Source organism: Xyrauchen texanus, chromosome 11 (assembly GCF_025860055.1).
Source record: "Xyrauchen texanus isolate HMW12.3.18 chromosome 11, RBS_HiC_50CHRs, whole genome shotgun sequence".
NCBI lineage: Eukaryota > Metazoa > Chordata > Actinopteri > Cypriniformes > Catostomidae > Xyrauchen > Xyrauchen texanus.
In genome coordinates, this window is record NC_068286.1 from 9532217 (window position 1) to 9554341 (window position 22125).

General features: G+C 40.8%; 1 pseudogene; it reads right to left on the bottom strand.

The window, feature by feature from the left end:
* The window catches only part of LOC127652099 (cilia- and flagella-associated protein 58-like), a 44947-nt pseudogene that overhangs the window by 16577 nt on the left and 6245 nt on the right, over positions 1-22125 (bottom strand).

Consider the following 22125-nt stretch of genomic DNA (forward strand, 5'->3'; position numbering starts at 1 on the left):
AGCCATGCTATGAACAGAAGAGAGAACCTTTGCATAATTGAAACCATGTTTATTGGTTGTATCTAGATCACATTTTTAATACTTAGTTTTTTTTTCCAAGTCAGGGGGAATAGTTATTCACTGCAAGGTACTAGAAAGCTACAGTGTAGAGTCAGACCTCAGGAGGCAATCTCAAAACCATTAGCTAAGAGCTTTTTTAACACTTGGCCTCACAAACGCTCAAGCAATTTTTACCTGTAATAAGATTATTAACTTGCCAAAATGTTACACATGTTAGCAATGCATAGTACAAGTAAGTGATGTTGCGTCTCAAATAGCCGCTGGTTTTTGGGAAACTTTGATACTAGTTCCAAAATTAATACATTCTGCAGAGTAACCTTATGAAGCTGAAAACCGAGGGTGACTGTTTGCATGTTATGGAGTATAATGATTACTGTAAGTTAAGGCAGGGGGTACAGATAGGAAACAGCAAGTCTCTTTTGCAGATGAGTGGAAGACCTTCAGAAGCACTGAAGTTCCTAATTTACACAGAAACAAGAATAATGTTATTTCAGATATTATGGGTTGAATTTAGTCAATAGATATATTATTCATTTACCACCCGCAATTCAATTTGATTAGGCTTTATTAGTGGTACAGCACTGTGAGTATTTAAATCAAGTCATTGTCATTCTTGTCAGCTCAAATATCTCCTATATATGTAAATTAGATTAGATAGATTGTTCCTTATTTAAAAAAGTCAGTACTAGATGCCTTGGGTAATTACCGTTGAGCTTTTACTGCCCACTGAATCACAATTGAACATAAAACAACCATTCTGCTTCATTTCGAGTTGGACAATAATGTCAAAAATGAATGGACTGAGGTTCAGTCAGCTTTTTATTCACTAAAAAGAACCAGTTGAAGATAATATTTATTCATTCGGGAGGTAGCTTTCTGTTTAGTCGTCACATTTTTAGTCATTTATTTGCACATGAAGAAATTGTTCATATATTAGGAAGAAGGAAATAACAGTACACATTGTAGTCCAGCAACCATGGATGGCATGTCCACATTAGCAATCACATTTGCTCAAAAAAAAACCTAATCAAACCAATTGTACATACAATGAATAGTGAATAAGACATTAACATACAGCACACGTGAAGCACTTTTACCTTGGGCTGCATCCAAAAACATAGGCATCTGACTTGCTAACTTGTTGCCTAATCAGTTAATGGCTTAACTGGCAGCTGCTTTGAATGAATGGAACTCTTACGGAAACTGGTCTCTGAACAGTTTGAAAAGCACAATATAAAGCCTCATCAGGCAGCATTTTCTTGGTTTCAGACGCAGCATTGAAGCATACACGCGCCTTAATCTCCTGACAGTTTAAATGGCCTGGATCGCCTGCTTGGATTCTAGTCACTATTTGTGAATCAGAGGAATTTTAATCCTGATCCTGAAGGTTTTATAGAATCCGCATTACAGAGGAAGATATAACATGAGTGCTTGATGAGAAGAAAACGCTGGATTTTTGTGAGGTTTGAGAATTACATCTGTTTAAACAAGATATATGCATATTTGCAAACAGTATATAATACAAGATTTATTGACATTTGCCTTTTATTATTAGAAAAGAAAGTTAAAGCTGACAGGGAACTGTAGAGTGACTGTTAGAATATGCACTTTAGATGTAAATAAATGAGTGCTCCACAGGATTCTGGTTCTGCTGAAGTATTAGGTTGGGTTATTACATCTGTTTAAATTAGATATCCACATATTTGCAGACGGTATATGATATTTGTTTTCTTGGCATTTGCCTTTTATCATTAGACAAGACTTACAGGGAACTGTTGAGGAGAGAGAATTGAGAATGAAACAGGCAAACACTTTACATTACAGGCGAACATTATGTGCACAAATGCATCTGCCGCGGCTCTTATATGCAGACCATTTAAATTAAACTGTGTCCCAAACAGGTCTATTATTGTAGTAACACGATGGCACATAACAAGAATTTGAGCCGTTACTGGTCATTTACATGTCTCAGTCACTTCACAAGCAAGCAGGCAATTCTCGGCACCCTCAAGAAACAAATCGGTCAAATGGGAAAATGTATCGGCCGATGCTGATAATTAGAAAAGTTAGATAATCTGCGACATACCGGTCGACCACTAGTGGGTCCAATGCCTTCTTAATTAGTGCAATTCATTCTTAGTGAATTCACCCCACTATAGATGCTTTTCCATCATCGGGCCAAACAGTTCTCGCAAATCCGGGCCACTTGTCGCTGTCTTTTCCACTGTAGTGCAGTGAAATCAGGAGAATATCCTTAACAGATCTTCTCTTGGCGACGGTGTGAGAGGTAAACATTAGAGCGAGTGCTCTATGGAGGATGATTGCATATTCCTAGATTTTTGGACTGCCTATTTCCTTGGTTTTAACCTCCTAATAGACAGGAAAAACAGAACCCATGTCACAAAAAGGAAGTGAGCATTTTACCATCAATTGTTGTGGGCTTGTGAATGCAAGACTCCACAATTGCGCAAATGCGACCAAAAATTATTGATTGCGACAATAATTTAAAATCTAATCGCCATTGGCTTGAGTGCGTCCATTCGTCAGATATCATCTTGCTAGTTATTGAATGAGTGCACACCACCAATGTGTCTTCCACCCCTTTTCACCCATTCTGTTGTGATAAGTTTGCTGAACCGCATGCAACAACAAACCCAGTGCAAGGGTCTTCTTCTTCTTTCTTTTTTAATGGCAGTTCACAAGCTAAAATAGTGCATTACTGCCATCTACTGTAAGCATTGGATCAGAGACTACCCCTATTTGAAGCCCCCTACCCCAGGATCTATCAGGGCTCAAGCCTCCGCTGGAACTGCGTATTTAGCTCCGAGACCCTCACAAGCAGAAACCGTGAGAGAGTCGTGACCAAATGACTATTTTTCATGAATAACCCAAAAAGAACTGAGGGTGTGAAGTGAACTCAGGAGCTCATGTTAGCAGTTTGAATCAGAGTTTGAATCCTGCACCACTTATATACAGTATATATACTGTATATAAGTGGTGCGGGACATTATATATAGCAATGAAGTCAAGAGGATGTGCCCTGTGCTGAATTTAGACCCAAGTCCTCCTGTTCATTGTGCATTGCACTTAGCTAAAATAAAAGCTGAGACAACAAACGTCAGGGCAATTGTCAGGATGCTAGGGGGTGTCAACATTGAAAAACAAAGATACTTCATACACTGCATATTCATTTTTCTTTTTTTTTTTTTTCTTTTTTTCAGCACAAAGGTATGTAATGACCACATCATTGTTCCTAATTTTAATTTACAGCACCACTTCCCATTTTGCAAAAATGTTTTATTACAAGTCAACTTTAAAGATTATGTTAATCATCAGAACATTTCATTTAATTAGAACAACCTGTCATTGGACAAAAACTGGAAATTGGTCAATTGGCCCAAAGACCTAAGAAGAAACGTAATATTGCCCTTGCATGAATTAAAGAAAAGACCATGTGACCCCTGTCTGACAGCACTGTCTCTTTTAGCATCTACCTCTTTATGCATTTCTATAGTTGCATTTCTAATGAGATGACAAATTACATTTGCATTTACATTTATTCATTTGGCTGACGCTTTTATCCAAAGCGACTTACAAAAGAGGAAAACATAAGCGAATCATCTTAAGAAGACAGAGGTACGAAGAGTGTCCCATTACAAAGTTTCACTATCATCAGAATAGTATACAAAACAGATTTAAGTGCTACAAGAAATGTAAAAAAAAATTTGTGACCGGTTAAGTGCTTTTGGAAAATATTTTTTAGCCATTTTTAAGGTAGAAAGTGAGTTAGCTTCCCGGATTGAGTTGGGAAGGTCATTCCACCACCGTGGTATGATGAAACTGAAAGTCTGGGAAAGTGTTTTGGTGCCTCTTTGTTTTGGTACGACAAGGCGACGTTCCTTAGCCGACCGCAGGCTTCTGGTGGGAACGTAGCTCTGCATAAATGTTTTTAGGTATGCTGGAGCAGACCCAGTGACTGTTTTGTATGCCAGCATCAGGGCCTTGAATTTAGTACGTGCATGAACCGGCAGCCAGTGGAGAGAGACAAGGAGTGGTGTAACATGTGCTCTCTTAGGTTCATTAAAGACCAGACGTGCTGCTGCATTCTGGATCATTTGGAGAGGTCTAATAGCACATGCAGGAAGGCCTGCAATGAGAGCATTACAGTAGTCCAGTCTAGTTATGACAAGTGACTGAACGAGCAGTTGTGTGGCATGTACAGAGAGGAAGGGTCTTATCTTCCTGATATTGTAGAGTGTAAATCTACATGACCTTGCAGTCTTTGAAATGTGGTCTGTGAAATTTAGCTCATCATCAATGGTTACCCCTAGATTTCTGACCGTTTTGGAAGGTGAAACTGTAGTTGGACCCAGCTGCACGGTGATGTTGTGTTCAACAGCAGGGTTGGCTGGAAAGACAAGGAGTTCGGTCTTGGCTGGGTTGAGTTGAAGGTGGTGTTCCTTCATCCAGGCTGAGATGTCTGCCAGACAGGCAGCGATTCGAGCGGTCACTGTGGTGTCGTTGGGGCTGGAAAGACAAGTAGAGTTGCGTGTCATCAGCGTAGCAGTGGTAAGAGAAACCATGTGACTGGATGATGGGTCCCAGTGATGTTGTGTATATGGAGAAGAGAAGCGGCCCAAGCACTGATCCCTGAGGTACTCCAGTAAGTAACTGATGTGGCCTGCATACCTCCCCTCTCCAGGCTACCTCAAAGGACCTTTCTGAGAGATAAGAGTTGAACCAGTCAAGCACAGTTCCAGTGATGCCCAGTTTAGAGAGGGTGGAGAGTAGGATCTGATGGTTGACTGTGTCAAAGGCAGCAGAAAGGTCCAGCAGAATCAGAACGGATGATCTGGTTTCAGCTTTCGCCTGTCTCAGCGACTCAGTGACAGACAGGAGGGCAGTCTCAGTGGAGTCTCCACTTTTGAAGCCTGACTGATTGTCATCCAGCAGCTTGTTCTGTGAGAGATAGGCGGATATCCCTTTCAAGTGTTTTTGCCATGAATGGGATGAGAGAGACTGGTCTGTAGTGTTCTGTGTGGGGTTAAGTGCAGGTTTTTTCAGCAGTGGGGTTACTCAAGCCTGCTTAAATGTAGTGGGAAAAGTGCCTGCAAGAAGGGATGTGTTAATTATGTGTGTAAGGGCTGGTAGGATGGACGGAGAGATGGCCTGGAGAAGGTGTGATGGAATGGGGTCAAGGGAACAGGTTGTGTTGGAGTTTAGAGACCTCAGTGTCAGTTAAAGGAGAGAACATAGAGAAAGAAGAGTTGCATACAGGAGCCAGGTGTTTGACAGGCTGTGGTGCAGTGAATGCATTGCTGATGGCTGTAACCTTATTAGTAAAAAATGTGGCGAAGATATCTGCTGTCAGTGATGTGTCAGGTGGTGGAGGGGGAGGGCAGAGAAGTGTGTTGAATGTTCTAAACAAGCTACGAGTGTCTGTTGATCTTGGTCTGGTAATATGAAGTTTTTGCAGTTTTAACATTATCTGAAAAAGTTGCTAGCAGAAGCTGATATTTACCTAGATCAGCTGGATCTTTAGATTTCTGCCATCTCCTCTCAGTTGCCCTGAGATCAGTCCGATGTTCACGAAGGACATCAGACAGCCAGGGGCTGGGTGGTGTAGTACGTGCTGGTCTAGAGGAGAGAGGACAGATGTTGTCTAGACAGGTTGTTAAAGTTGAGCTAAGTGTGTCTGTGGCAGTGTTTACATCAAGCATGGAAAATACATTTATTGTGGGAAGAGAGGCAGAGACATCAGTGGAAAGGCGAGAGGGTGAGAGGGAACGGAGGTTACGGCGAAAGGAAACCAAAGGTGGAGTCGGTTTTACAATGGATGGGAGAATCATGTTGAATTGAACAAAGTAGTGATCAGAGACATGTAAAGGTGTAACAAGAATATTTGAGGTGGTACAGTTACGTGTAAAAATGAGGTCCAGCTGGTTGCCCGACCTGTGAGTTGCTGTGGTGTGTAGTTTTTCCAAGTCAAATGAGGCCAGAAGAGTATTCAGTTCAGTGGCCTGGGGCTTGTCTTGGTGTATGTTGAAATCGCCAAGAACCACAAGTGGAGGACAGCAGGACATCCAACTCCTCAAGAAAGCTTGTCAGCTGACCTGGGGGGGGCGATAGATGACAGCAACATGTAATTTTGTGGGTTGCATTGTAGTAATGGCATGGAATTCAAAAGATGCATTGTTACACAGTGAAGTCTGTGGTGAAAAAGTCCAGTTATTATGAATGAGCAAACCTGTTCCCCCACCCCTACCAGTATGTCGAGGGGTGTGGGAGAAGGAGAAGTTGTTGGAGAGAGCAGCAGGTGTTGCTGTATCCTCAGGACGTATCCATGTCTCTGTCAGTGCCAGGATGCTGAAGGTGGACTGTGTGGAGAAAGATGGAATGTAGTGCAGCTTTGTTCACAGCAGACAGGCAGTTCCAGAGTCCAACTGAGAACGAGAGTGGAGCAGGTGTTGAAGTGCAAAGCAGCCGTAGGTTGTGTGGGTTTAACTGAGAATAGCACGTGATGCATTATCCAAACTGTTTTTTTTTTCCTCATATTGCCATGGCAAGATAATGAAGCAGAGTACAGAGCTAATTTAAAAGAATAATGAACCCAAAAATGAAAATTCTGTAATGCACTCATGTCGTATCAAACCATTCTTCTGTAGAACACAAAAAATGACATTTTGAATGTCCACAATATATTTTTCATACAACGAAAGCAAATAGAGCTTTCATATTCAAACTTGCGATCAGTCATATGACTCAAAAGAATGAATGCCATTCAGAATCACTGACATGAAGCATTTTGTGATGAATCTTCATGTGACATATATGAATACATGCAAACCTGAATAAATTTAAGAGCTGAGGGAAAGATTTTCAGTCAATAGCAACTGAAATTTTAGTATTTTCTTCACCCAGAGCTATTGAATGGCTTCAGAAGACTAAATATTGCGCACAAGCCATATGGACTATATTTTTATGGTGCTTTGGCCTTACCGAAGCTTTAGATTCCTTGGTTATGACATATTTTGGTTTTATGGAAAATAACATTTATTTAAACCAAGCTCTAGAAATGGGCCGTTTGGAATTTGTGGAACTTGTGATGTCACAATGACCAAATACATCTGCATATGACTGCCTCTTTAGTAAGACATCAATGCCTATTTTTCATCATTGCACCCTTGGCCCCACCCACTGGTGCTCAGTCAGTCACACAGGTGAAGAGAAGAGAGGGCCTGTCGTGAGAGATTTATCAATCTCAAAGGGGACTTACACAGGATACCTTCATGTAACTATCTGGATTTAAATGTTTTTCTACAAAAACATACACTTGACAAATGGCTTTGACAGTTATCATGCATTCCGTGCCTCTTATAAAAGATGCAATGTCAAGTTATAACTCTAAAAATAAGACCTCCATTCTGTTTCATTCAGCTGCACTGTTTCTTGCTGTTTTGAAGGCATCATGTACCGTTTTTGCACCCATCTGTGCCATTTGTAATTGTACGTTTTCTTTTGCAAACGTGAGTTTCTGGCGGTGTGTGCCACGTTTTAAGAGCGGTACACACACAACTTACAAAAACGCGTCTCATTCTGCTGCTGTCACTGTCTGGGAGAAACACATGCTGTACTGTGTGTAAACGAAAATGGAAGATGTGAGATTTGAAGACCAGTGTCTCTGCTTTGGGCTGTTGAAGCCGGTTGAAGCACCCAACAACACCATGAATTGTATTACGTTTGCATATTCAGAGCATTTCAGCGTGGATTGTATGTGTTTTTGTGATCATATCAGAGTAAGCTGCTTGTGAACCAGTCACAATATGATTCAATCTTTGTAAAGAAACTGTTATTTAAGGATTGGACCTTAAAACAAAAAGTAAACTATTTAATTCTTTAATATTTCATATGTCATGACTGTTTGATAGTTTATGGTGCTGCTTGAGTGAACAGTTTAATATATTCAGATAAAATGTGTTGGATTTGGGTTATATGTTAATCCTGAAATTTAGTTTATATACAGTACATTGTGGTCCTGTGGAGTCCATATCCTTCATAGTTGTATTAGAAGGGCTGCACGATGTTAGCAATCATAACAGTGGCCGATTACATTGAAGTCTTAAAGGGCCAGAGGCTTAAAAGGCTTAAAACCAAGCATTTCAGACAGAGGGCCAGAGACAGGGTGGGAAATCATTATATATTACTAAATCATGGCTGTTTTAATGCAACAAAAAAAACTTCACTAACATTATAAGTGGACCTCAAGGAAGATAATAAAATAACATAAAATAAAAAAAGAGTTTGTCATGGCCCCGCTTATTATATACAAGCTTAGCCATAAGTGACTAAATGTTACTGCCTGAAGAGTGAAAACAGCGGCAACTACATACACGCACAGTTGCGATAGCAACAGCATTATTAAGTCATCAGTAAGATGACTCACACATGCATGCTGAAGTACCACAGAATAAAGAAATGCCTTTAGGGATTACAAGCCAAAAACACAAAACAGGAATCAATCTGTGCTTATTGATCAGTAAATGTACCAGTGAATGTTGATTTTGCTCATTGTTTTGAGGCTAACATTCTGCCTAGCATCTCCTTTTGAGTTCCATGGAAAAAAGAAAGACATTCAACTATCTGTTTAACCATTTTTTTACACAACATTGCCACATTTTTTTTTGCCAGACAATTTTTTTTTCACATTTTTTTTATAACATTTTGTAAAATGTTATAAAAGTTTGAGCTGCATTTTCTGTCTATTTACCTCCTTTGGGAGGTCTGCCATTGGCCTCGTTAATGTAGCGATCCCTCTCTTTTTTCCAGCTGAAATTTGATCTTTTGCTGTTTCTGGGCTTCGTCACTGTAGTTTAAAATCTCTTGTTCAAGGGTCCTCTTTGACTGTTAGTGTAGCTTCACAATAGGCTGTTGTTTCTGTTTCAGTGGCAGCCTTGATCACACTCTGAGAACACACATACAGAGACGAAGAGTTTACACAAAAGATCAATTTGTAAACTTACCAAGAGTGACTCCAGATATTCAGAAAATAGATGTAGGAACCAAGCTTGAAAGAAGGATCTTTATAAAAGGAGTTTATTCTGTGATGTATTCCTGTTCAACAGATCAAAGGCATGATTCTCTAAGGTAAGCCGATAGCAAAAGCCATGTTTGAATGCCACAGTGTGTACGGATATGAGACAGAGTGTCTCCTGTGCAATTAAATATGAATATCCTGTTATTTTCATACACACAATAGCGATGCAATATTCAACATGTCAGCAGAAACATCATACACCTCTGATGAAATCCATCTGTGCATCTTAACAGTGTGGGGAAGCTATGGGAGAACTCAACTTAAGGAAAGTGATTCAATTTGTACTTGTTGATGCAGCATCAGTGTAAAATACAATGAATTATACCTGAAGCAAAATTAAGCGGGGAAAAAAAAACCCCTCTAAGAGGACTCTTGGCATTAAACAATGAAATACATTGGCTATGTTTAAACTAGAAAAGAGCAAAATATAGTATTAGTAAAACGTTTGAACACATATGCTCATTTTTTATTATAACTACTTTCCAGATTATAGAATAACAGTCATCAACACTTTAAATAATATAAATTGTAGTATGGTAATAATTTATGTAGTGACTAAAAAAAAACACCCTTTGCCTTGGCATTCTCTCAACCAGAATGCTTTCTGAACAGTATTGACAGAGTTCCCATGCTGGGCATTTATTGGCTAATTTTCCTAGAAAATAAAGCTACAAAAAAAAAAAAAAACATTATATAGGTTTTTCTTCAACTATGGGCAATTTCATGTCCCAGGGGTTGATTTTGTATTTTTTTTTAAATGCCATTTTTTTATTACTTTTTATTATTCTTTTTCAAAAGCCTTTTATGTACAGATTTGACTGCTTTAGCCTTATTTTAACCTAGTATTAAATTATGAAAATTAATTATAAAAATACAAAACGTCTCGGGTTACATGTGTAACCCTTGTTCCCTGAAAAAAGCGGAACAAGATGCTGCGCTGCTAAGCGCTACGGGGAACAACTCTAGCTGTGAACCGAGCTGAAATAGTGTGTGTAACACGTCAATGAACATTGACTGGAATTTATAGCCTCGGCTGATGTAATCATTAGATGCACCTGTGGCCAGGCTATAAATGGATACGTCACCAGGTGTCGTCAGATACTTCTTTTTGAAGAGTAGTCCTGAGACGTCCCAGTGCGGCAAAGCAGCGCAGCATCTCGTTCCGCTTTTTCAGGGAACAAGGGTTACACATGTAACCCGAGACGTTCCTTTACAAAAGCTTCACTTTGATGCTGCGCTGCTAAGCGCTACGGGGAACGCAATACCCACGCCGCCGCACTTGGGGCTGTCCGGACCCCTACGGTTGTGCAGTGTACTCACAAAAATGCGAGAGGTCTCAGACATGAGCTTGAGATGTTGACTCAAGGGCATAAGAGCCCAGAGTAGCATAAACATCTAAACCATTCAATTTTGATGAATGTGTGCGGAGAGGACCAGCCTGCCGCATCACAAACTTGTTTAGGCATGGGCTGAGATGTTGACTTAAGGGCATAAGAGCTCGGAGTAGCAAAGCATCTAACCCATAAAGTTCGATGAATGTGTGTGAAGAGAACCCGATCGCAACACAAACTTGTCATAAAAACTGATGAATGTGAGCGGAAAGGACCAGCCTGCCGCATCACAAACTTGTTCAGGCATGAGCTGAGATGTCGACTCAAGGGCATAAGAGCCCGGAGTAGCAAAGCATCTAACCCATAAAGTTTGATGAATGTGTGAAGAGAACCCTATCGCAACACAAACTTGTCATAAAAACTGATGAATGTGAGCGGAGAGGACCAGCCTGCCACATCACAAACTTGTTCAGGCATGAGCTGAGATGTCGACTCAAGGGCATAAGAGCCCGGAGTGCAGAACATCCAAACTAGAAAAATCCAATGAATGTGTGCGGAGAGGACAACCTGCTGCATCACAAACTTGTTTAGGCATGGGCTGAGATGTCGACTCAAGGACATAAGAGTCCGGAGTAGCAAAGCATCTAGCCCATAAAATTTGATGAATGTGTGCGAAGAGAACCCTATCGCAACACAAACTAGTCATAAAAACTGATGAATGTGAGCGGAGAGGACCAGCCTGCCGCATCACAAACTTGTCCAGACATGAGTTTGAGATGTCGACTCAAGGGCATAGGAGCCCGGAGTGGCAGAACATCCAAACTATAAAAATCGAATGAATGTGTGCGGAGAGGATAACCTGCCGCATCACAAACTTGCTGCAGAGGGAGACCTCTAGCCAATGTTTTAGAGGAGGAGAGCCCTCTGGTAGAGTGTGCCCTAAAACCTAATGGCGAAGCTTGACCGCACTAGGCCTGGCAATAATGAGATGCCTCTTGAGGGCACCCGCCACCAAGCGTGGCAAACCGCAGTGGCCACATAGAACCTGGCAGTGGCGAGGCAAAGTGCCCGCTGACAGTTCTTTCTACAGAAAATCCAGAACTGAAGCAAACTGGCAGTTAGCTGGTTCTGTAATAAGAACTTTAGTAGATGGAAACGCATGCAGGTGCATTTGTGTTATGAATGCGTTACTACGATCAGCCCCTCCATGGGGTTGCTGGGTGACTTGGGGAGAAGTAGAGGAGACATTGCGCTATCAACAGAGGCGAAGAGGTCCTCTTCTACCCTGTAAAATCTACCCAGATCAGTTCCAAGTGGAGGGAGCCCTAGCACTTGAAATGGTCTCGATAACCTCAAGAGAAAACCCTGTGAACCTCATTCGGTACCCTTAGGGGCCAGACATGAAAGGTTTCACAATTCGGGCCAAGGATGAGAAGGTCCTCCCTGTTCGGAATCGCCCAAGGCAAGCCGTTGAGGTGAGGAATTAACTCTGAGAAACATATCCTGTTCGGCCAGCGCAGCGCCATTAATACGAGGCAAGACCCTTGCTGGTGAACATTGCCAAGACTCCCGGGAGCAGAGAAACCGGGGAAAGAAACGCATACAGACGCATTCTGGGTCATGTATGTGTCTTAACGGCCAGACTCAAGGGGGCTGGGTGATTTCAGGGAGAAGTAGAGGAGACATTGCGCTATTCATAGAGGCGAAGAGGTCCTCTTCTGCCCTAAGATCTCACCCAAACTTGTTCCAAGTGGAAAAAGCCCGGCAGTTAAAAAGGTCTCGATAACCTCAGGAGAGAGCCCTGTGTCCCTCAGTTGGTACCCTTAGGGGCCAAACATGAAAGATTCCACAATTTGGGGCAGGGATGAAATATTGCCCTGTGCCTAAGATAGAAGATCCTTCCTGTTCGGAATCGCCCAAGGCGAGCCGTCGAGGGAAGAGATTAGCTCCGAGAACCAAGCCCTGTTCGGCCAGCTGGTGCTATCAGTAAGAGGCAAAAACCCTTGCTGGCGAACTCTGGGCAACTACTACCTTAGGGTGGAGTTCTTAACTCCCCGTTGGTAATTTCTGTCTGGACCGTAGAATCTGCTCCCATATCACGGGCATCCAGGGATATAACTGACCTGAGTGACAGGAGTTTGCCCTGGGCCCTAAGGAGAACCCAACGTGTCAGAAATACAGCTGACAAGAACGTGGGTCTCCTTGATGATTTATGTAAGAGGCTACCGCTGTATTGTCCACCCGCACCAAGACATGGCAGCCTCAGGAGGAGGTATTTCAGGGCCAGAAATACAGCCATCAACCCGAGACAGTGACTGTGACAACCGAGCTGACGACCCTCCTATCCCCTTAAGCTGGACGACCACTTAAGGCCGCTACCCCGCCCATCAGGGAGGTGTCTGTCGTTAGCAGCCTGCGACAACAAGACGCACCTAGAGTGGGACCCAAGGCAGAAAACTGGGGTCTGAACCACATAGAAAGGTAACGAAGCCTGAGGCGCGTAACCCTATTTAGCCTAGGGGTTTTGGCCCTTGGAAGAAATCCCCTGGCTTTTGGCCACAACAAAAATGGTCTCATGAGCAGAAGGTCCAGAGGGATCACCGTGGACGCGTTCGCCCTGAGACCTGGAAATCGTTGATACTGATAACAGTGCAACCTTGACCTAGCCTGACTTTGCTCAGGGTGATCTGAATGGACTCAATACTAGTGGGAGACAATTGTGCCCGCATTGTGATTGAACTCCATACGATGCCCCGATAGACAGTATTCTGAGTGGGCGAGAGGACGCTTTTCTTGGCGTTGAGCCTCAACCCCAGAGAAACAGATGAGCTAAGACGATGTCCCTGTGCTGAACTGCCAGTTCCTGGAACTGCGCTAGGATCAGCCAGTCGTCTACATAATTCAGAATGCAGATGCCCCGGAGTCGCAAGGAGCCAGCGCTACATCATGCATTGTGAATGTGCGGCATCACTGAATACCCCCGTGCCTCAGCACACACGATAATCGAATATAATGACGTCGAGGGTATGTGAACACGGGAAGAAAATATATATATATTTTAAGAAAATATAAATATATATATATATATTTATTTTTTTTAGGGGTTCTCCATGAGCGATAAAGCTCTTCATGGAGGTTATCAAAGAAGGGAAGGGACCCATGAGGCGTTCCCGTTCTTCGACTGGAAGATAAAATCTATCCCCTAATTTGGAGCGTTTGGGGGTCTCTTTATCGCGTGGCCAGTCAAATCTGGCAACCGCACGAGTAACAACATCGAGCAATTCCTCCGTAGATTTTCTATCGCGGACGGAAAGCTCGGAGGCGGGAAGAGAATTGCGATCCACCTCATGATCCGAAGAAGCGTCGGAACACGCTTCGAGATCATGTGAAGGACCAGCTGGGTTTGGGGAGAAAGTGAGAGAAAGGGAACAACCCGTCTCTTGCTCCTCAGCCAAATACATGCAAGAGCCCCACGAACAATCTTTTTTTTTTTGCTGACTCCCGGAAGAAAGCGAGGCGAGCACGATGCACTCTGCCTGTTAAAGCAAATCGCAGTGCTCGCACCCGCCCTGCTGCAACGCGAGAGCAGCGTGCTCTTACCCCAAACAAACAGCAAAAACTGATGTGTGTCGTCTTCAGCTATAGAGCGAGAAGAGGGGAACACGCACCGCTTATGACTTTCAGTCATTCTCTCTTTTTTCCTTTCTTTTTTAGAAATATATATATATATAATATTTTCTAAACAGAAGAGAAAAGAGAACAAAGAGAACAACGTTCACTGCACACTGCCTAACTGATTCTAACTTCTAACAGAGAAAAGAAAGTTTTGACAGGGTTTGTGAAACACACAGAAACAGAATCGCTCTGAAAAAAGAGTTTCTGAGGACACCTGGTGACGTATCCATTTATAGCCTGGCCACAGGTGCATCTAATGATTACATCAGCCGAGGCTATAAATTCCAGTCAATGTTCATTGACGTGTTACACACACTATTTCAGCTCGGTTCACAGCTAGAGTTGTTCCCCGTAGCGCTCAGCAGCGCAGCATCAAAGTGAAGCTTTTTGTAAAGGGAACACTACCGGTTTAAAACCGTGATAATCCAAACAAAGAGTGAAATAAACATAAACAGTTTCAATATTTATTGTGTGAAAATGATTTCTATTTATTTATTTATTATCAAAAACTAAGACTTTGCCACAGTTGTGGTGTCATTTCCTGCACACCAAACAATATTTACATAACAAAATTTACAAATACACCAAAATTACTTCGGATACATCAAATCTTAGCTATGAATGTAATATATGTTTTATTCAAAAATGTCCATAACCATTTTTGATGAAGAATTCCATTACACAATATATGGGAAAATTACAATGAGGTGACAAATTATGACAAAAATTGCATAAATCTCCTGTGATGCATGTACATAAACTGTTGAACAAAATTAAAACAACTGGTGAGAGTGAGAAAAATGTTTTAATGAGAATTTACTCTCTAGAACTGCTAGAAGTGACCAAAGTTGAAGAAAAACCGATAGGCACATCTTTTATTTGCTTATAAAACTAATTTCAAGCATTTATGCATAAGCTTTGAAATCAAAAGGTCTTTAAAGGAATATTCCAGGTTCAATACAAGTTAAGCTCAATCGACAGCCTTTGTGGCATAATGTTAAGAACCAAATAATTTTAAAAATTGACTCATCACTGCTTTTCATTAAAAAAAGCAAAAATTCTTCTGAAATTGAAGAGAGGCACAAACAATAGAATTGAATGGGGCCAATTCATAAACATTAAAACACACACAGTTTCAAAAGTATTGCTACAAGACGTAAACAATATGTGTGATCAGGGGCGGACTGGGAATGTAAATCGGCACAGGATTTTACATTGGGGGCGGAGGCTGTGTCGCTTTCCTTTTCTGAATATCGGAGCCCCCTTCTGCATATCGCGCTGCCATTTTGCAGCCCTCTTCTTTCTGTCGCGGCATGTTCGACATAATGTGGCGCCCCGTTTCAGCTTAGCGCAGCCCGTTCGGCCCCGTTTCACAGCTGGCCCACTGGGAGAGATCCCGGTTCTCCCAGTTCGCTCCTTTGCATGTTAACAAGCTTTTGATGTGATCAAATTTCTTTCTAACATTCTGTGATAAATGAATATGTCCTATTATAAAATTATAAGCTTCAAATTTCTGCTTTTAAACACTCGAAAAATTGGCCCATTCACTTCCATTGTTAGTGCCTCACTGTAACTTCAGTTTTTGCTTTTTTAAATAAAAGGAGGGAGGTGTCGAAATACATTTTTGTGGTAATCAGCAATATGCCACAAATGCTGTCGATTGAGCTTAACTTGTATTGAACCCAAAATATTCCTTTAAGATCATGAGAAATATACAGTACAGTACACTCAGATGTGTCCATACTTTTGACTGGTACAGTAGGGTGCTGACATTACAAGATCTAGTCAGGGGACGGAAAAGAAGTAATAGTTAGCCCTATTAAAAATGAGTTTTCCATATGGGGACCTCAAACTGGATTCATCAGGTTTTACCATTCATATGTGCACATTTTGTAGATTAGTAAAACATTCCCACACACTCACTCACTCTTACCAGGGATAATTTACCGACTGGGCCAATGGGGCCAGTGCCCAGGGGCCCTTGACTGCCCGGGGGTGCCCTGGGATTTAAGACTGCGCAATCTAGTTTGGTGATCCCCCACATCTTTTCACTAATAAGGTTGTTTTCAAAAGCACTTTCCACAGCCTGTGAAGTACCAACGTAAAATAATTACACAATTAAAAAAGCCAATTATACGCCTGCAGGCATAAGGAGGTAGAAAAGAGAACTGGGACATGGAAAGACAGAAAGAAATAAAGATAAAACGAGAGAAGCAGCAGAAAAGCACAGAATTGGAACAGTGCCATATATAAACTGTCAGCTAACAGGCTTGCAGGAATGAGTGGACATGGCTGGGCTGCGCTGTCATGTGAAATGGCCGTTCCATGTTCTACCCTCGGATAACCCCACCTCCACTACTCCTTGGACAGGCAGCTCATGTGACCCCGCTGTCACAGCCCATCTCATCAATCACCCAGCCAACCCTGATTAAGATGACAACATCCATCACCGTGGAAACCCCAATTAAGATGGCAACAGGACTCCATCTATCAAGCATCCAAACACCCTCCATCCAAACCATCCAATCAGAGCCTGGAGATGTTGACTAATATAAGTATTTCAATTACTTGCTTGATGACAAATCATATCATATGTTATACTGTCCAGATGGGCTCAAGGACACTAAGCTAAATTAAGTAAAGAGAAAGAGTTTTGCATTTGTCGTCGGTCAAACCATGCAAATCCATGAATGGATGACCCACAATTCCAACAACTCCATAGAGCACCTTAGATGTATTTGTTCCAATGTTTGTTCCCCACATCTTTTGTTGTTAACGTCAAAGGCTATGCATCCAATCAAACTTTGTGGTATTTTGGAGCAAATTCACTTTGTAGCAGGTAGCCAATTAGGCAGATTCCAACACGGATAGGTTGCGTGAATAAGGTGGTAGAAAAGGCAGATAAACGTTTAATCGGTCGATAGTTTTTAAAATCGATTTATAGAATGAAAATAAATATAATACATAATTTTCTTAGTCTTTCCTTAATATGATGGGCACAGACAAAGAGGTAACAAGAGTACAAAATTAAAAAAATCCCAGATGCAGTTTATTGTACAACCAAAATCCCAATAATACCCCCCAAAAACAAAAAAATTTGTTGCATAACGCAGGACTTTTAACTACAAATAAGCCACACCAGGGACTCTTATTTTGAAATGAATGAGACTTGGCTCTGTTACAATCCTCAGAGTGTATTTGACAAATTAAGCTTTTTATTGCATATATATTCACCAGACGAAGTGTTTTGTAAACATATTTCATCATAGAAGGTTTAATATTTAAGATTTGTAGTTGTAGACATAATGTATGTGCTGATGGGGAATGTTTATGTGTGCTTGCATTTTCCTTTACATGCCCTGGCTTCAATTTGGAACATTTTATTATCTAATCAAAACAACAAAATATGCCGCTTTTGTACTATAGAACCAAGGACCTTGTTTACACCTAGTATTAAGATGAGTTTTGGGTGATCCAATCACATGTGGTCAGGTGAGACACATCACTGTTTACACCTGGTTGCTTAAATGTGTCTCCTGTGAGCACTTGTGATCGGATTTGGAGGGGAGGGTCTCTGTTTCATGATGACCAGGGGTGGAAAGAGTCTGAAAAATCATACTCAATTAGAAGTATTGTTACTTCCCAAAACATTTAGAAAAAGTAGCTGTCCTAAAAAATAAGTAAGAGTAAGAGTAGATCATTTAAAAGTATTCATGAGTAGTGAATATTGAGTACTGAGTTGCAAAACCTATGGCCCATTATAATGAACACTGTCTGCCAACTTTTAAAATACATCAAATATAATAACATTAAAATCAGTTTATGTGTTGGGTCTAAATTTCCCTTAATGCAGACAGAGCGTTATTGTTGTGCATAAAACATGTTCAAACAATGCAAAGAATGCAAAAAAATGCTAAATAAGCAGGGTCACTTGGCACATCATGTCCTGCACAATTGAGGAGGAAGAGCAGGCATGGGAAAATTTGTTTGGGACAGCGGCTACATTATGCTTAAACAGGAATAATTCACCCAGAAATTTCAATTCTCTCATCATTTACTCACCCTCATGCCATCCTGGATGTGTATGAATTTCTTTCTTCTGCAGAACACAAATTAAGATTTTTAGAACAATATCTCAGCTCTTTTGGTCCATTTAATGAAAGTGAATCGATGCTAAAATATTGAAGCTCGACAAATCAAATAAACCAGCATAAAAGTATTCTAATCCATGTGCCTCCAGTGGTTTAATCCATGTCTTCAGAAGCGATATGATAGATGTGGTGAGAAAAAAATTATTTAACAATATTTAAATCCTTTTTTACTATTAATTCTCCTCCCTGCTCAGTTAATCTCCTCTTTAACATTCACATTCTTCATGCATATCGCCACCTACTGGGCATTCAGAAGACTTTCTAACAAAAATTTACAAAAATAATGGTCTGTTTCTTACCCACAGTTGTATGTATTACAGGAGTTGTATGTATTACTTTTATGCTGCATTTATGTGCTTTTTGTAGCGTCAACATTTTGGCACCTCTTCACTTATATTGAATGGACCTACAGAGCTGAAATATTCTTCTAAAAATCTTAATTTGTGTTCTGAATAAAGAAAATCATAGACAGATGGCAAGAGGGTGAGTAAATGATAAGAGAATTTTCATTTTTGTGTGAATTATTTCTTTAAGTAGCATATGGGGGGCCACATTGTCCTCCTTTTGAGATACAATGTTCCACATTGATTTAGTTCTTGTATTTTTTAAGCAAAGAAATAGTTGTGTTCTCATTCTTGTGCATGATGCACAATTTTCTGAAGTTTGTGACAAGTGGAATGTTGTGGTGAGGTAAATGAAATGTTGATACTTTTCTATCTTTATAAAGGCTAAGCATAATTATAAATTATTTTATCATCTCTACTTTCCTGGTAATTTATTATACCAATTAACACACTCTCTACATTAGGAGTCAGTATTATTAAAGGGCACCTATTATGGCATTTAAAATGTTCCTAATATTGTTTTGGGAGTCCCCAACAACAGTTTTACATGCATGCAATGACAAAAACACTTTTGTTGTCTTATAATATGCATTTATGTTTACCTGATTTGCTCACCGACTCCCAAATGATTCGTTCAACGACTCATTTTTCCAAACCCCTCCTTTGCGTGACGCTAATCTGCGGTGATTGGTCAGATGACCCAGTCAGTTGTGATTGGTATACTCTGTGCAGAGATTGTCGGAAGTACAATTGCTTTGTAGTAAAAAAATCAAAATCAGAGAAGGAATTTGAGTTGATTTATGTTAGCGATCATAGCCCAAAGTTCAGTGGTAAACACCCAATCAGTTATTGTTTGCGTTAGCCCAACGCATAAACATCTTGATAAAGCACTGCATTACTACAAGTTATTGCTCTATTCTTTATGACAACTCCAATAACATCGACAGACATTTCACATATTTCCAAAAAATTGACATTGGAGACCTAGAAGCTGCGCTGAGCATAACGTACACAACACACACAAATACTTATTAAGCATGCTAAAAAACACACAAAAGCAACAATTATTAATAATACTTACAGGTTGTGATTCGGAGGAGGAAGCTGATCCAAATAAACTTGGTACTGAACCTTCCTTCAGTATCAACCGCTCATGAATCCACACTTGAAAGCATTCATGCTCGTAGAAGCAATCGCCATTAAAATGAACACAGCACAAGGTTCGGGCTATACTTGTGTGGTATAGTTGTAAATATAAACTCTAGCCACTGATTCTTCACATGCTCGTCCCTGGGCAGTGAAAAAAGGTCGCTTTTGATATGCACTTCAGAACACAGCATCTTGTTGTCGACATGATGTTTTCAAGTTTTCCTGGTGTCTCGCGCTACGAATGAGTGGGCGCGCCAATTTGATAATTTTTCGCCTTGGCGTCACAATGAAAAGGAAAATGACTCATTGGAAAAACGATTCATTAAATTGACTCAGAGTCAACTACTACTTTTGAGAGACAATAACTTTTTTTATGTTAAAATTAAGTGTGTTTTTATGTATCTTTGTGCAAGATTAATGTCTGTTTCAAGATTAATGTCTGTAAAATCTGTTTCAGTTATGTCACTTTTCCCCACAGCCGCCACATTTGTGACCATCAGCAGGAGGAAACAATTGCGGAGATTGGAAAAACAGCCTAAACAAAAATTATCAAGAAAAACATCAAAAGTTGCTTTTGATCCATGCCAAGTCCCAGGAAAAGTTCATACAGGTCTTAAGACAGCACAAATATTATAATATATTTTATATAAAGATATAAAGATATTTTCATCCACAATTCATCAACGGAAGCAGGCGAGTCTGATGTGTGACCGGGGAGTACACACGCCCACTGGCACATCACCGTAAACATTTCGCATTCAGAAGTTACAAAGGTTTTTGTGTTGTTTACTGGTCTGATTTAGTCACAGTATTATAAAACGTCTGTGATGATCCCGTCTGTATGAATGACAGAGCCTCTTTAACTCCTGAAGATTGTCTTTGTCACATTTCACAGTGCAGCACAATGAAGGTACATGGAATATTGGTCACAAACATGGTGGCGTGACCATACAGTGACGGGTCAATGGGGGAGACTCATTAGTGTTTAATGTTTTGTTATGTAATGTTGAGATTTAGAAGCATTTCTTAACAGGTTATTTTTCAGGGGGTTACCATCATGGTGAAGAGTGAAGCTTGAACCTAGGTTGAGGACTAGTACATTGTAAGTATCTTACATGATGTTTTATCCATTGAGCAATAGCTGTTTTAACCATAGCATAATGACCAAGTTGCACTCAGTGGTACGTATTTAGCCTGGTAACATGTCCTGTCTCTAGCTAACATTTCACTAAAAGAGGTTCATTTGAGTTACACTGACATGTTAAGTTTTGTTTGGTTTACTTAATTCAGATAGGTTCTACTTGAGGTATTTGAGTTAAAATATCATTGTAATTTTATTTAAGAAAACTCAAGTACAGCCAAAGATTTTTTTTTTCTTTTGCAACAGCATAGAGGCATTGGGGAAGCCCTGTACTACTTACAACCTGCTCAGACAATTGTAGCCCAACATTCTCTGGCCTGCAAGTCAGATAATTCAGGGTACTGATGGAATCGTCTAGTAACAACTGCCCCAGGGAATCCCTGAGCAGAGTGGCCTGCATGTGTGGTGTGAATACTGTGATTATGCACCAGCACTGAACTTGCCTACACAGACTTGGCAACTGCCTCATCTTTTATCCAAGGAGACTAAGAGGAACAGTCCCCCCAGAGCAACCCAAGCACCTCACTCAAGGGCACAACAATGGTAGTGATTTCCCCTCATAGGATTTGAACTTGAAGCCCAGACCAGATCTATAATCACTACAATACTCAGTCAGAGCTTCAGTACTTTGGAGTGGACATCATTAGGGACATCATTATGTGCCTTCCCTCCATGATGTCTCTTGAAATAATTCATCACCTGGTCAGATGATGATCCAGGGTAGCATCAGGATGGTGGAAGCTAGCGTAACTTGGGGAGAGGTCATAGTTGGTGGACAAAGATAGATGGATGAACAGAATGTCCTGAGTCCAATCTGTTATAAGAACAGGTTAAATTCATACAGCATGCCATTCATTGTTTAAAGTGTTTTGTATCGTTCCACTGACAAAACGTTGAAAAAAAACATCTTTCCAAGAAATTTCAGTAGACTAAAAATTTTAATTTTCACTTTAAAATTAGAATTGATTGAGGAGATATTTACAGCTTTTTGCATTGCTGATCGGAACGTGCACAGTATGCGTGATGCAAATTTCGTCATTAGTACAGTCAGGACTGGACTGGGTAGAGAAATCGGCCCAGGATTTGACATAGCAACTTGCCCAAAAGTTGAGCGAGGGAGGTGTGTTCACTGTCCTTTTCTGCATATTGCGGCGCCATTTTGTGGTCTGTTTTGCATAAC